We start from the raw sequence: 12,057 nt of genomic DNA, 5'->3' as shown, positions 1-12,057 counted from the left end.
ACCTCCCAAAGTGCTGGGATTACAGGCGCAACTAATTTTTTAGATAATTTTTTTGGTGGGGCATGGTGGTTCACATCTGTAATCCCAGCACTTTGGGAGGTCAAGGTGGGCAGACCACTTGAGCCCAGTAGTTGGAGACCAGCCTGGCCAACATGCAAAACCCCATTACTAGAAAAAATACAAAAAATGAGCTAAGCATGGCGATGCACGCCTGTGGTCCCAGCTACCTGGGCAGCTGAGCTGGGAAGATCATCTAAACCTGGGAGATCCAGGCTCCAGTGAGCTATGATTGTGCTACTGCACTCCAGCCTGGGTGACAGGGTGAGCTCCTGTCTAAAAAAAAAAAAAAAGGTATTTTTTGGTAGAGATGCAGTTTCGCAGGCTGTTCTCAAACTCCCGGCCTCAAGCAATCCTCTCACCTAAGCCTCCCAAAGTGCCAGAATTACAGGAAATGGTAAGTGGAGGTGTCCGAGAATGCAGCTGGTGTGTCAACCTTGGTTACCCTTTGGAGAGGAGAGATCACCAAGCAAAGAGAATCTTCCCTAAGCCCTAGTCCTTCATCACCGTGATGCTATCTATCTGTGCCGTGGCTTCTTAACATTTGTTGTGGGGGTATGAGAACCAGTCTCTGAAAGGATGCGTATGTAACAGAAACAAGTTTCACTACATGATAATCACCCTCACTGCATAGGACACACACTGATACGTTTCCATTTAGTCTCTTTTCGTTTAACTAAAACACAGGGCGTGACCAGTCCTTTGATCGCATGGCCCGCAAATGGAAGGCAGCCTACAGTTTCAAGACACTGATCTAGAAAAAATATTTTACAGCTGGGATAGTTCTGACTCTGAACGCCAACATTCTAGCTATCAAGACTTTTTTATTTTTATTTTTATTTTTTATTTTTTCGAGATGGAGTCTCACTCTGTTGCCCAGGCTTGAGTGCAATGGCGCAATCTCAGCTCACTGCAACCTCTACCTCCCGGTTCAAACAATTATCCTGCCTCAGCCTCCCAAATAGCTGGGATTACAGGTCCCTGCCACCATGCCCGGCTAATTTTTGTATTTTTAGTAGAGATGGGGTTTTGCCATATTGGCCAGGCTGGTCTCAAACTCCTGACCTCAGGTGATCCGATCCGCCCACCTTGGCCTCCCAAAGTGCTGGGATTCCAGGCATGAGCCACCACATGCAGCTCTTTTTTTTTTTTTTGAGACGGAGTTTCACTCTTGTTGCCTAGGCTGGAGTGCAATGGCCCGGTCTCAGCCCACTGCAACCTCCACCTCCCTGGTTCAAGCGATTCTCCTATCTCAGCCTCCCAAGTAGCTGGGATTACAGGTGCCCACCACCACGCCTGGCTAATTTTTGTATTTTTAGTAGAGATGGTGTTTCACCATGTTGGTCAGGCTGGTCTTGAACTCCTCACCTCAGGCCATCTGCCCACCTCGACCTCCGAAAGTGCTGGGATTACAGGTGTGAGCCACCGCGCCCAGCCCTTTTTTGAGAGAGTCTTGCTCTGTCACCCAGGCTGAAGTGCAATGGCGCAATCTCAGCTCACTGCAACCTCCTCCTTCTGGGCTCCAGTGATTTTCCTGCCTTAGCCTTCCGAGTAGCTGAGGTTACAGGCACCCGTCACCGTGTCCAGCTAATTTTTTGTTGTTGTTGTTGTATTTTTAGTAGAGACAGGGTTTCGCCATGTTGGCCAGGCTGGTCTCGAACTTCTGACCTCAAGTGATCTGCCCCTGTCGGCCTCCCAAAGTGCTGGGATTACAGGCGTGAGCCACCGCAGCAGCCGGGGCTGGTTGGGATTCTAAAGAAAGAAACACTAACTGCCGGGGTGATCAGGCCAGAACATTTCTTAGGGGAATTTACTTAGTAGGGCTGCAGTGGATCCTCACAACAGTGAGAGAAAAGGGAGGGTCTACCTAGGTATGTCTGCAGTGAGGGGCTCAGGGTCAGGAGTTTTTATGAGGGTTTGAGAAATTTGGCTCAGGACCAGTTTTTTTTTTTTTTTTTTTTTTTTTTTTCAGTGTTTCGAGCAACAATCTAGATGCCTTTATCAGTGCCTGAGAATGTTCAAGGGAACATTGTGCTAGGAAGATCCTGCAGCTGCCTGGGTCACCGCATGGTGAAGGCATGCTGATGTTTAGTCAGGATGCAGGCTCCTTTAAAAAAAAAATTCTAAAAAAGATATCCCTTAGCAAACTAAACGCAGGAACAGGAAACCAAATACTGCATGTTCTCGATTATAAGTGGGAGCTAAATAATGAGAACACATGGACACATAGAAGGAAGCACCACACTGGGGCCTATTAGAGGGTGGAGAGTGGAAGGAGGGAGAGGATCAGGAGAAATAACTAACGGGTACTAGGCTTAATACCTGGGTGATGAAATAAACTACAACAAACCCCCATGACACAAGTGTACCTACGTAACAAACCTGAATCTGTACCCTTGACCTTGAAAGTTAAAAAAATTTTGGGCCAGGTGTGGAGGCTCATGCCTGTAATCCCAGCACTTTCAGGGGCCGAGGCGGGTGGATCACGAGGTCAAGAGATTGAGACCATCCTGGCCAACATGGTGAAACCCCATCTCTACTAAAAATACAAAAATTAGCTGGGCGGTGGTGGCGCATGCCTGTAGTCCCAGCTACTGAGGAGGCTGAGGCAGGAGAATCACTTGAGCCTGGAAGGTGAAGGTTGCAGTGAGCTGAGATTGCGCCACTGCACTCCAGCCTGGTGACAGAGCAAGACTCTGTCTCAAAAAAAAAATATTTCAAAAGAGATCATCCCAGCCTGGGCAACATAGCAAGACCCTATTATCACAAAAAATAAAAAAATTAGCCGGGTGTGGTGGCATACACCTATAGTCCCAGCTACTTGGAGGCTGAGGTGGGAGGATCACTAGAGTCCAGCAGTTTGAGGCTACAGTGAGCTATCTTTTTGGCACCAGGGACTGGTTTTGTGGAAGACAGTTTTTCCATGGATGGGGGGTAGTAGGGGATGGTTTTGGGATGAAACTGTTCCACCTAGATCATCAGGCATTAGATTCTCATAAGGACCATGCAACCTAGATCCCTCTAATGTGCAGTTCACAATAGGTGCTCTTATGAGAACCTAATGCTGCCACTGATCTGACAGGGGGTGGAGCTCAGGTGGGAACGCTAGCAATGGGGAGTGGCTGTAAATACAGATGCAGCTTCACTCGCTCGCCCGCTGCTCACCTCCTGCTGTGCAGCCTGGGCACTGGAGACCACTGAGCTATGATCACCCCACTGCACCCAAGGCTGGGTGACAGAGCAAGACCTTGTCCCAAAAAAGAAAAAAAGACCGGGCGTGGTGGCTCACACCTGTAAACCCAACACTTTGGGAGGCCGAGGTGAGTGGATCTTGTGAGGTCGGGAGTTTGATACCAGCCTGGCCAACATGGTGAAACCCTGTCTCTACCAAAAATACAAAAAATAGCCAGGTGTGGTGGTACATGCCTGTAATCCCAGCTACTCGGGAGGCTGAGGCAGGAGAATTGCTTGAGTCCAGGAGGCAGAGGTCACTCTTGTCTCCAAGGCTGGAGTGCAGTGGCATGATCTCAGCTCACTGCAACCTCTGCCTCCCGAGTTCAAGCAATTCTCCCGCCTCAGCCTCCCGAGTAGCTGGGATTACAGCACCTGCCACCACACCTGGCTATATATTTTCTTGTATTTTTAGTAGAGACGGGGTTTTACCATGTTGGCCAGGCTGGTCTTGAACTCCTGACCTCAGGTGATCCACCCGCCTCGGCCTCCCAAAGTGCTGGGATTACAGGCGTGAGCCACCACGCCTGGCCCCAAAGTACACTTTTGCTTCAATTTAGTTTCATTGCTGGAAAATACAATGTATGTTAAGACTGTGCAAAAAATCCTTTCTGCAAAATAGAGTTCGGTTCAGGGTTCAAATGAGGATGAACATTTTTCATCTGTGTGAATGTTGGATACGACACTGGAGCCACATGGAACTTGGGACAGATCTTTGCAGATTCTATGTCTGTATCCCAGGAGTAGGTTGCTAGTATTAATGCTATTTTTTAGATAGAGCCTCACTCTATTGCCCAGGCTGGAGTACAGTGGCATGATCATAACTCACTGCAGCCTCAACCTCCCCAGGTAAAGGGATCCTCCTGCCCCAGCCTCCCAAGTAGCTGGCACCACAGGCATGCACCACCACGCCCAGCTAGTTTTTTTGTTTTTTGTTTTGTTTTGTTTTTTGGCTTGCTACGTTGCCTAGGCTGGTCTTGAACTTCCGGGCTCAAGCAATCCACCTCCCTCAGCCTCCCAAAGTGCTGGGATTACAGGCGTGAGCCACCACACCTGGCCTCTTCTTTTTTTGAGACAAGGTCTTAGTCACTCGGGCTGGAGTGCAGTGGCTCAGTCATAGCTCACTGCAGCCTTGATCAGCTGAAATCAAGTGATCCTCCTGCCTCAGCCTCCCAAGTAACTGGGACTACAGGTGAGTGTCACCACACCTGGCTTTTCTTTTCTTTTTTTTTTTTTTTTTTTTTAGAAACAGGGTCTCGTGATGTCACCCATGCTGAAGTCCTGGGCTCAAGTGATCCTCTTGCCTCGGCCTCCCAAAGTGCTGGGATTATAGGCGTGAGCCACTGTGCCCAGCCCATCTTTGTGTATCTTAAGCCCTAATTCTACAAACCTGAAACATGCATATCTCATTTAGAGCAAACGATGGTGCTTTTCTCCTTGGTAGCCAGTTCTAATTCCTGGTAGCCAGCAATTACTAATGCCCAGGTCATGGACAGGGAGTGGATTACCGGGAGGCAGCAGAACCTAGTGGTTAGCAGGTTGGGTTTAGGATTAGGAGCTGGCTTGCCTGGGTTCAAAATCTGGCACTGATGCTTCTTTGGGTAATTTTGGGCAAATTTCTTTTTTTAAAAAAATAAAGGTGGGGGTTTCACTATGTTACCCAGGCTGGTCTCTGACTCCTGAGTTCAAGTGATTCTCCCGCCTCCGCCTCTCTAAATGGTGGAATTACAGGCGTGAGCCACTGCCCCTGGCCACAGATTTCTTTTCTTTTTTTTTTGAGACAGAGTTTTGCTCTTGTTGCCCAGGCTGGAGTGCAATGGCATGGTCTCAGCTCACTACAGTCTCCGCCTCCCAGGTTCAAGCATTCTGCCTTAGCCTCCTCAGAGGCTGGGACTACAGGCAACTGCCACCATGCCCAGCTAATTTTTGCATTTTTAATAAGACGGGGTTTCACCATGTTGGCCGGGCTGGTCTCCTGACCTCATGTGATCCACCCGCTTCGGCCTCCCAAAGTGCTGGGACTACGGGAGTGAGCCATCATGCCCAGTTGCAAATTTCATTTGTACTCTGTATGCCTTCATTTCGTCATCTGTAAAAATAGAGATAATAATAGCACTTACTACCTAGTGTTCTTGTGAAGATTAAATTAATTAAGATATGTGAAGCCTGTAGATGGTCACTGTTTTCTGTAATTGGAGGAAGGGTGGTTGGAGTCAGCCTGCCTACCTCACAGTCCATGCAGGGAATTAGGTGTGTGCGTGGGACAGTTTTTGCAGGTCAAAACTGCAAAACAGTTTGGCAGAGGCAGGAACAGAGCTGTGTTTACAAGCCTTGCCCCTGTCCTATTCAGGCCCTTCCTACCTCAGTCCCTGTGATACTAGAGGAGGGCAGGGAAGTGCTGGGTAGAGAAAGGTGGGTCCCTGCTAGGGCTGCATCCTCACGGACCTAGGTGAAGACAGGCACTTCTGCCTTCATACCCAAATGTTGCATTTTCCACTTCTTATGACCTTCCTGCTGAAGGATGCAGAGGGCTTGGAGCTCACCCAGCTGCAGTTTCGAGTCCCCATTGGTAATGCCAGTACGTTGGAGTTAGGGCAGGGAAGTGAGGTCGTGGCTGCCCAGTCCTGCCAGAGGTTGCAGGGAGCAGTCAGATAGTTATGTATTGAGTTCTGGTCCTGTGAGGCCAGCCCAAAGCTGCAGGAACCTGGCTGGAGCCAGATGTGGAGGATGTTTGGGACTGGCCAGCCCTGTGGCAGTCTTGGGCTGGCACAATGGCATGGGTACAAACATGGCATCTATAATCAGTCCATCCTTGCTTTGCTATAAAGAGCTACCTGAGACTGGGTAAGTCATAAAGAAAAGAAGCTAAATTGGTTTACTGTTCCACAGGCTGTACAGGAAGCATGGCTGGGGAGGCCCCAGGAAACTTAATCATGGCGGAACACAAAGAGGAAGGAGGCATGTCTACATGGCTGGAGCAGGAGGGAGAGACTGAAGGGAGAGGTGCCACATACTTTGTTTTGTTTTGAGATGGAGTCTCACTCTGTTGCCCAGGCTGGAGTGCAGTGGCGCAATCATGGCTCACTGCAACCTCCACCTCCTGGGTTCAAGTGATTCTCGTGCCTCAGCCTCCCGAGAAGCTGGGATTACAGGCATGCGACACCAAGCCCAGCTAATTTTTGTATTTTTAGTAGAGATGGGGTTTCACCATGTTGGTCAGGCTGGTCTTGAACTCCTGACTTCAGGTGATCTACCCGCTTTGGCCTCCCAAAGTGCTGGGATTACAGGCGTGAGCCACCGCGCCCAGCTGGTGCCACATACTTTTAAACAACCAGATCTTGTGAGAACTCACTATCATGGGAACAGCAAGAGGGAAATCCGCCCCCAAGATCCAATCACCTCCCACCAGGCCCCTCCTCCAACACTGGGGATTACAATTCAACGTCAGATTTGGGTGGAGACACAAATCCAAACCATATCAGCATCTGAACACAAAAATACCCCTAAAACCGCTGGGCGGTTATTTTTATATATACATATATGTGTGTGTGTATATATATATATATATATATTTTTTTTTTTTTTTTGTAAAGACAGGGTCTCACTATGTTGCCCAGGTGGGTATTGAACTCCTTGGCTCAAGCCATCCTCCTGTAGTGGTCTTTTAAAACACTGGGATTACATTCATGAGCCACTTCGTCTGGCCAAAAATCTCATATTAATTTAACTAAATGTATAAAGCTCTCAGTCCTTTATTATAATTTATCTTTTTCATCTAACTAATTAATCATCTACATTTATATTCTTTTCTAGTTTTTCTAGTACTAATGTTGTTTCTTATAATTTAGTGAGATTTGAGGTAAAATAATTTGGAAGAATGTTTAATAGAAAAATTTAAAAGCTCTTCCTGGCCTCAAGGAAATAAGGGAGGGGGTTGTTTTAAAAGGCCCAGGAAGAGGCTGGGTGAGGTGGCTCATGCCTGTAATCCTAGCACTTTGGGAGTCTGAGGTGAACGTATTGCCTGAATTCAGGAGTTTGAGACAAGCCTTGGCAACCTGGTGAAACCCCATCTCTACTAAAAGACAAAAAATTAGCCAGGCATGGTGTCACACACCTGTAGTCCCAGCTACTCGGGAGGCTGAGGCATGAGAATTGCTTGAACTTGGGAGGCGGAGGTGGCAGTGAGCTGAGATCGCACCACTGCACTCCAGCCTGGGTGACAGAAAGAGATTCTGTCTCCAAAAAAAAAAAAATTAAAAGACCCAGGAAGAATAATCTTAGGAATGAAGTTTTCACATTGTATTCAGATTTTTTCTTTTCTTTTTTTTTTTTTTTTTTGAGACAGAGTCTTGCTCTGTCGCCCAGGCTAGAGTGCAGTGACATGATCTTGGCTCACTGCAAGCGCTGCCTCCCAGGTTCACGCCATTCTCCAACCTCAGCCTCCCGAGTAGCTGGGACTACAGGCGCCCACCACCACGCCCAGCTATTTTTTTGTATTTTTAGTAGAGATGGGGTTTCACCATGTTAGCCAGGATGGTCTCCATCTCCTGACCTGGTGATCCACCCGCCTCAGCCTCCCAAAGTGCTGGGATTACAGGTGTGAGCCACCGTGCCCAGCCTGCAGATTTTTTATTTACTTCATTTATTTATTTACTTATTTTAAGAGACAGGGTCTCACTCTATTACCCAGGCTGGTCTTGAACTCCAGGGTTCAAGACATCTTCCTGCCTTGGCCTCCCAAAGTGTTTGGATTATAGGTGTGAGCCGGTGGACCCGGCCACCTTCAAATATTGAAATCACTGAAAGGCACCTGGTCATCATTTTCTTGTCAAACTTTTCAATCAGAGCAAGTAATCTGTGGTGGCCCAGCCTTCAGATTAGTTGACTCAGTGGAGACCATATTCCAGAGAGCCACCCCGGGCCTTTTGACCCGGAACACACAGGTGATTACCACAGCCCAGGGCGATAGAGAACTCACTCCTATGACTTGAAAGGGTAACTTTAATGTGTGCCGGACATTGCCCTAAGTATTTATGCACATTATCTCACTTAGCTCTTTACCAGTGGATGAAGTACCTATTAGCAGCCTCCTTCCACAAATACATTGAAGTTTAGTGAGATTAGATAAATTGCTCACATGTTTTAGCAAAGGCTTTCTGGTATGAGTTACAGAAACGAACATGAGCTGAATCTTTTGCAAAGAAAAAGAATACGGGACCCGGGGCGTGGCTCACGCCTGTAATCCCAGGACTTTAGAAGGCTAAGGCAGGCGGGTCACCTGAGGTCAGGAGTTTGAGACCAACCAGGCCAACATGGCGAAACCCCGTCTCTACTAAAAATACAAAAATTAGCCAGGCGTGGTGACAGGCACCTGTAGACCCAGCTACTCAGGAAGCTGAGGCAGGACAATTGCTTGAACCCCGTAGGTGGAGCTTCCAGTGAGCCGAGATCACGCCATTGCACTCCAGCCTGGGTGACAGAGCGAGACTCTGTCTCAAAATAAATTAAAATAATAATAACAAGTAAGCAAAAGAATACAGGTGGGCAGCCAAAGTTGTAGGCTCTCAGGATATCTTGCTGAATCCAGGGGCTGATTTGCTATGAGACAGAGGAATGTGCTGAATCTGGCTCAGGAGAGAGCTGGAAACTCAGGTAACAGACCCCAGAGTCCTCTTTTTCTCCACCTGCAGAATGGGATCTTTCTCTGGCATCTGTATCCTTGTAGAGAAGCATGGCTGCCCCACAACTCCTGGAGTCACAGAAGTTGGGTTCAGCCATCTGCAAAAATCCATGATTATTGTTCTGTCCATATTCTAAACTCCTTAGAGAGACAATTGTATCTTCTTAGCAAAGGTTATTCGTTTTGTGTGGTTGCATAAGAGTCTCTCTGTCTCTCTCACTCTCTCTTTCTTCCCCCTTGTGTTGAGAGACAGAGATTCTAGAGAAGAAATGGAAGAATCGTGGGCTGGGCAGACACCCTAAAATGTGCCTGCTGCATACCAACTTTACACAACTAGTAAGATTTAAATTCCTGTCTTTCCAACTCTGTTTCAAATAGACTCTGGACTGGTCAGCCGCAGTGGCTCACACCTGCAATCCCAGCACTTTGGGAGGCTGAGGCGGGCAGATCACTTGAGGTCAGGAGTTCGAGACCAGCCTGTGCAACATGGTGAAACGCAGTCTCTACTAAACATAAAAAAATTAGCTGGGCATGGTGGCAGGCGCCTGTAATCCCAGCTACTCAGGAGGCTGAGGCGGGAGAATCACTTGAACCTGGGAGACAGAGGTTGCAGTGAGCAGAGGTCACATCACTGCACTCCAGCCTGGGCGACAGAGCGAGACTACTCCAGCCGGGGCAATAGGGCAAGACTCCGTCTCAAAAAACAAACAAACAAACAAACAAACAAACAAACAAAACAAAACACTAAACAGGCCAAGCGCGGTGGCTCCTGCCTGTAATCCCAGCACTTTGGGAGGCTGAAGGGGGCGGATCACCTGAGGTCAGGAGTTTGGGACCAGCCTGACTAAAATGGAGAAACCCCATCTCTACTGAAAATACAAAATTAGCCAGGCATGGTGGTGCTTGCCTGTAATCCCAGCTACTCAGGAGGCTGAGGCAGGAGAATCATTTGAACCCGGGAGGCGGAGGTTGTGGTGAGCGGAGATCGTGCCATTGCACTCCAGCATGGGCACCAAGAGTGAAACTCTGTCTCAAAAACAAACAAAGAAACAAACAAATGAACGAACAAACAACTCTGGCTGGGCTATTCCCACTTCCATAATACTTTAAAACAAATCTGATACTTTTTTTTCTTCCCGAGATGGAATCTCGCTCTGTTGCCCAGGCTGGAGGGCAGTGGGGCAATCTCGGCTCACTGCAAGCTCCGCCTCCCAGGTTCACACCATTCTCCTGCCTCAGCCTCCGGAGTAGCTGGGACTACAGGCGCACGCCACCACACCCAGCTAATTTTTTGTATTTTTACTAGAGACGGAGTTTCACCGTGTTAGCCAGGATGGTCTTGATCTCCTGACCTTGTGATCCACCCGCCTCGGCCTCCCAAAGTGCTGGGATTACAGGCGTGAGCCACCGCGCCCGGCCTGATACTTTAAGTCTCTGTCAGCCTCTCAAGAGGGCCATCACATCTATAGCCATATCCCTCTGAAACACCCCATCTCACCAAAAGGACCACCAGGGTTTGAGAAAATCTGTGGCAGATCTTGCTGAGCTGAAGTCTTATGTGCGTTTGATCTCTCGGCATTTCTGTTGTGTTCCTCCCTACGCCCCCAGCTCTAAACTGTCTATATGCCTGTTCTTACCTTAAAATATTGATCTACAAACTAGAATAGTGGTTCTGAAATTTTAGCGTGCATCAGAGTCACTTGGAGAGTTTATTGACTTACAGATTTACAGTTTATTGAGTTTAAAAATTGCTGGGCCCCGTCTTTGATTGATTAGGTTTGGAGGTTTAAGATTTTGCTTTTTTTTTTCTTTGAGACGGAGTCCTGCTCTGTCACTCAGGCTGGAGTGCAATGGTGCGATCTCGGCTCACTGCAACCCCCACCTCCCAGGTTCAACCAATTCTCCAGCCTCAGCCTCATGAGTAGCTGTGATTACTGGTGTGAGCCACCACGCCCGGCTAATTTTTATATTTATAGTAGAGATGGGGTTTCGCCATTTTGGCCAGGCTGGTCTCAAACTCCTGACCTCAAGTTATCTGCCTGCCTCGGCCTCCCAAAGTGCTGGGATTACAGGCGTGAGCCACCATGCCCGGCCAAGATTTTGCATTTTTAACAAGTTATTGTTACCTATGCAGTGGATGGGTTCAGTGGCTTGGTGGATGACAGCTCTCAAAACAGTGCCACTTGGAGGGTGGGGCTGGGTTGGCTTTTATAAGCCTAGGCTAATGAGTCATGATATGATTGGATCTTGTAGTCAGGTGATGCCAGGAGGTGTGATCTGACTGGATGCTGCAACGGGGTGACGCCAGGGCTCAATCTGATTGGATCCTGGATCCTGGTGGGCTGTGTCTGCTTCTTAATTTAGTCCCCATGCCCCGATCCTAGCACTTAGGTTCCCTCTGTGGGTGCAGGCTTGGTTCGTTTGGGCATGCTCAGGTTACATAATCTGAGGGTTCCAGGCAACTGATAAACTAACAACTTTGTTACATAAAAGTTGAACCAGATTGGTCTAGTGCAGCTACAGGCGCGGTGGCTCACGCCTGTAATCCCAGCACTTTGGGAGGCCGAGGCAGGCGATCCTAATGGTGTATCCCCACCTTGAGAACTACTTAACTAGAAGAAGCCAAAGTCACGAATACATTCCCTCACACAAAGCCTCACAACTAGCAGGAGATCAATACATGCTTATTGTATAAACTTCCTAACGCAGAGAGTCCAATTTTTCTCTATTTTTTCATGTCGATTTAATTACTTAGATTGGAGTCTTTGTCCAAAACATGCTGTTTTAGAATTTGGTGGTGGTGGGGGGGCGGGGAATAATTGTAATAAAAAGTTCTGTTTGCCTTTATTATTTATGTATTTATTTATTTTCAGGACGGAGTCTCTCTCTGTCACCTGGGCTGGAGTACAGTGGCCTGATCCTGGCTCACTGCACCCTTCGCCTCCCGGGTTCAAGCGATTCTTCTGCCTCAGCCTCCTGAGTAGCTGGGATTACATGCATGTTCCACCATGCCCAGCTAATTTTTGTATTTTTAGTAGAGACAGGGTTTCACTGTAGCAGGACGAGCCTCAGACAAAACCTCTCTGATG

This window comes from Nomascus leucogenys, chromosome 17, assembly GCF_006542625.1.
Source record: "Nomascus leucogenys isolate Asia chromosome 17, Asia_NLE_v1, whole genome shotgun sequence".
Taxonomy (NCBI): Eukaryota; Metazoa; Chordata; class Mammalia; order Primates; family Hylobatidae; genus Nomascus; species Nomascus leucogenys.
This window is presented reverse-complemented; position numbering follows the sequence as displayed.